The sequence below is a fragment of the Peromyscus leucopus genome, chromosome 10 (genome assembly GCF_004664715.2).
Source record: "Peromyscus leucopus breed LL Stock chromosome 10, UCI_PerLeu_2.1, whole genome shotgun sequence".
Lineage (NCBI taxonomy): Eukaryota > Metazoa > Chordata > Mammalia > Rodentia > Cricetidae > Peromyscus > Peromyscus leucopus.
The window spans coordinates 73,968,610-73,973,595 of record NC_051071.1 but is presented as its reverse complement, the minus strand read 5'-3'; the positions used below and the strand labels follow the sequence as shown (position 1 = coordinate 73,973,595).

At 35.2% G+C, this 4,986-nt stretch overlaps 1 long non-coding RNA gene across 1 annotated transcript; it reads right to left on the bottom strand.

Annotated features, from left to right (window-relative positions):
• Positions 1-877: 877 nt before the first annotated feature.
• Positions 878-4,643, bottom strand: LOC119088691. The gene is made up of 5 exons (XR_005092386.1): positions 4,616-4,643; positions 3,618-3,641; positions 2,515-2,648; positions 1,920-1,963; positions 878-1,277 (listed from the first exon to the last, which is right to left on the bottom strand). It is a non-coding gene; the product is annotated as an uncharacterized LOC119088691 (long non-coding RNA).
• Between the last annotated feature and the right edge of the window lie 343 nt (positions 4,644-4,986).

Below are 4,986 nucleotides of genomic sequence, written 5' to 3'. Positions count from 1 at the left end.
CTAGCAGCCAGAGGAGGAGGGCAATGCTAGGGGTCAGTCCACCCAGCTACACAGCAAGCTACAGAGTAAGATTTACTGAAGTTAGAGAAAAGGAAAAGACCAGAGGCAAAAGGTAGATGGGATAAGTTAAGAAAAGTTGGCAAGGATCTAAGCTAAGCTAAGGCCAGGCATTCATAATTAAGAATAAGCCTCTGTGTGTGATTTATTTGGGAGCTGGGTGACAGCCGCCCCCCTACCCGCTCCCCCCCCAAAAAAAGCGAAAACGATAGAACAGGCACTTATTGCAGGTGACACATATTTTAAGAGCGGAAATTTTAAAGTTCCTGGTATTTGTCTTAGACATAGCAATCTTGTCTATCTTCTTCAAACTGATTTAAAAAGTAAGGAAAGAAGCAATTTGTTTTATTCTAAAAATAAAATGTCTCACTTCACTCAACAGTCTCACAGACAGATTTAACCTACTTTGGCACTACAGTTTAGACTGCAGAAAATACAGTCATCTGTTCTGTTAATAACTTTGGATTTAATTGATATGTTTGCTCTTGTAGGGTTAATTTTTAACATATGATTGTGATGCTGCCTCAAATGTATTTAGAGGGTAGAAGTAAAGCATAACCAGGTTCAAACTCCCAGTGTCCCACCACTCACATAATGATGCATAATTCTGTATACTCAGGTGGTAGATAGTCTGTGATAAAATCAACTTTAAAGATGCTGTATATAGCTTACAAGTATCCTTTATGACTTTCTGTACCCGATAGAAGTAAAGATATCTAAAAAAAATTGTTAAAATGCCATAAAGTTAGCTCAAACACAATTTCACACACACAAACACTCCACAATGTTATGTAAATATCCAGTAATGACAAAAACATGATTTGTGCCTTAAAAAGTAATTTATTGAAAAGAGGAGAAAGAAAATCTCAGTTACTGCACACAATTACTCCAAATGATAGCATTTACAGAAGAATCGATTAAATGACTTTTAAAACAAAATTTCCATTATAGAAACTTAGTTAAAGACATTGATTCTCTCTGCTCTGATGTTTTCCCTACTGGCATGATGCAACCAGAATTTAAACAGAATCTGTCTAGGAAAGCTTAGCTTAAGGACGGGTGCTGTGCTATCTAATATGCAGTAGACAACTCAAGGTGAATGAGTGCCTTCTCTACAGCGTTTTCCTATTCTAGAATAGCAGGTAAGCCTTTGGGTAAGATGATGGTTCCATATGATAGATGGAGAGGAGAAGTGAAGAGGATAGAGTTTCCGGTCACATCTGTAAGTAGAGGTGGAAAGGCATGGTTAGCTATAGTATTGGATTTTGAGGGAAGAATTGTTATGATTTTATATACTTTGCTAGTCATTTTCTTTTTAACTCATAGGGTCATTTTATTTGTCTACTACTGATAAACCTTACTCCTGTTTTTTTATGTAAAGATAATTTTTTACTAAGCTGTAACTTTTTGTGTTATTATTACAAATGCCACCAGGCAAACACAAGAAAATGCTGTCACGTAAGTTTATCATTTTCATTAATGTGATATTTTTGGCAGGGGAAATAAGGAACATCTTATACCACAAACAAACACAAACACTCACACGCACTTAGTGTAGCTGAGATGACTAAAACACACGTTTAGTTTTACTGTGTGATTTGCTATCAATTCCTACTTTAGTATCAAAAAGCATAGAACCTTACTGTTTGGCTTTACATGTGTCAGAGGCACTATTCCATGAAGAAGGGGTAACATTCATACAGACACGCATAGGCTTTTCCATTATTATAACTTTTACTAGTGAAACATTATTTGCTATTAAATACATTTTAATACTTATGCTTTTTAAATATATAATTATGAAAACTGAAATTTCAAATGAAAGTAGGACTGAACACTAGACATATAGCCTATAAACTCACCAAGTGCTATAATTGTGGAGTTCCTGAGAGTTGACTTAAAGTCTCTGAAAGAACAAAAATCACTCGCATCAGTGGCTGAATTTATTCAGTAGTAAAATTTTAATGAGGCGATGACGACAGTCACTTATTAAAGTGCATGTTTTGATAATACTACGCTTGACAAAGATTACCGAAATCAATTACCTTAAGGATAAGCAGAAAAAAGTGTTACCATAGTGTTTCAAATGAGAAAATGGCCAGGAGTTGAATTCAGGGTGAATGCGTGTTTACATAGGTGCTCTTAATTCATATGTAGCATTTCCATATTGATCATATGTATACACAGATGGAAAGTGCTTAGAGATTAGTGAAAACTGAAGAAGGATAATGTTTACTGTGTGCTGGCAGTTTTTCTGCTTCCATCAATACAAAGGGTTGCACTTAGTGAATGGAGAATTCTGCTCTGCATGCTTCTGAGGAGTGATTTTTAAGTCTTAGATACCAGAAAGTTATCTGACTGGTCATTTTTATTTTAAATATTTTCTTGCAGATGCTCTTTAAGCTTCCTTACTTCCTTTGGTAGAGCATCAGAATTCAGTAATTTTCATAAACTTACCACCATACTTTGGTTTCTTCGGCATTCTTGGGGACAATGGCCTTGAGGGTGTTAAGTACAGCTTCGGAAGAAAGGTGCTGCATGTCTTGTGGAAAATAAGCCCAAAGGGGATAGACATCATACTGTGGGAAGGCCTATAGGGAAAGACAAACAACAACAACAACAACAAAATGTGTGTGAGCGATTGCTGTTTGAGTCCATGAAGAGCTAGATAGCATTCTCACTTCTTAAAGTCACTGTTCAAAACTGAATCCCAAGGACCAACGTTGTCCATACAGAATTCAGTTACCGGAGCCCAGAAGAAAATAAGAACATGAATCTGTGGGGCCCTGGCAGTGAGACCAGGACTTATCTAGCGTGTATAAACTGGCTTTCTGAAACTCATTCCCTCTGGTGGAATACCTTGATCAGCCTTGATGCAGTGGGGAGGGGCTTGGTCCTGCCTCAACCTGATATGCCAGACTTCGTTGACTCCCCAAGGGAGGCTTTATACCCTCTGAGGGGAAGGGGGTTGAGATGGGGGTGATATGGGGAGAAGAGGGACAAGGGGTTGGAGAGGGAACTGTGGTTGGTATGTAAAATAAAAAAATAAAGAAAAAACCATGAATCTCATTAGTTCTTATTCAGACCTCGTTGATATTTTAACTACAAAAAATTGTTTTGCTAATTTAAACCTTTTTAACTTTCTTAACTTTTTTAAAGACTCTGATGTCCAAAGAAGGGTCATTTATCCAGGGTCAATATAGCTGATCCCTGAATGTCTTATATGTAGAAAATAATTTTCTAAATGTTAGCTCAGAATCTCCCAAGAAACTAGTTTGGGGTACAAAAGAGTGTGTTCCTTTCCAAAATATTAGAACAGCTTCCTCTATTGATCTATCATAAAATTTCTGTTAGAAATTTAGGAATTTCTATGCTAATGCACACAAAACTCTCTATATAAGTGGAATTTGTATTTTATGGGATCAGGAATAAAATTAAAAATGTCAAATTTTCCTGTGAACATTTACATAAATAATAAAACAAATACTATATATGAAATTTTCTATTTTTCTTAGTAATACATATATATAAAATAAAATTAAATAATAAAACTAACTGACCTGAACAAAGAGCTGGGCCAGTTCCTTGGTGGAGACAGAGAAAAAAAAACAGTCTTTTTAAGTTACATATAGCTGGGGACCAATAGACACCAAATTATTGTAACAAACTTGTAGAGAAGAAAATCTATATGTACAATTTTCACACTGTCTTTTAAAAGAATTATATGAAAGGTGAAACCAATATATTCATTGCCCTTAATTTGCCTTTACTTTGAGCAGTGAAAATGATTGGAGTATTCAAGAATGCAATCAACTTAAAGCACACTGTCAAATCATTAAGCAACTGATTGCTTGAATATTTAAAATCTTGGGAAACAATCTAACCATAATCATTTTCATAGAAAGAAAATTTCCTCACTTTTCTAAACATTCTTTTTAGTATTAGAATATTCTATGTAAGATGTACAAGTGGAACCATCCATCAGTGGCTACAGTCTCCAACTTGAACATGACTTCTTTTAAAACATGAAGATATGTATATATATATATATATATATGTATATATATATATATATATATATATATACATATATATATATATATATATATGCTAGAAGCAGGAATTGGGGGAAATGAAAAATTGACAGACATAGTAATTTCCCCAAAGTGAGACATAATATATATTCAGATTGAGAACCTAAATTGATTCCATTGCAGAACTGCATTTGGACAACAGGGTATCAAGTCAGGATTTTTTTGATTTAAAGGTTGGACTGAAACAATTTTCATTCAGTGATGTCTAAAGAATTAGTCTCTCATTTTTATTTGACAACTTAGATCTGAGATTCTATAGCAAGGTCAGAACTATCCCTGGAGAGCCCATAAGTAGCCATCATCTAAGAAAGACCGGAACAGTGCTACTTATTGATGAAAATAGTATATATAAGAGAGTATTTATGACAACATTATACATGCAGACACAAATGCCATACGAACATACATGAGTGTGTGCATATGTGCACACATACACACAGATGTGCGCACAAATGAAGCTTTACCTGATCCATTGCACTCATAGGCTGTCTCTGGAAAGAAAAAAGGAAATAAGAATTACATTTTGGGATCTATTAACACTGTAAGGACAGAAGAAACAACCTGTTTGAAACTTTCCTTGTCAGTGATTTGGGAACTGACACTAATTTTGTCAACTGCTATTTGATTACCCAGTGATATCTTTTCCTCTAAGACAAAGAGGCACCCCCAACAATCACTAATTCACTAAATTGTGAGTTCCCGTTAGAAATCTCCATGCCTGGTATGCAATTGGTCTAGTGATCTGCCTGAGTCATAATCACTAGGCAAGAGTTCTTCCATAGTAACTGATTTTTATCTCAAATCCCAGAGACACTGTGGAACCAGTGGTATACAG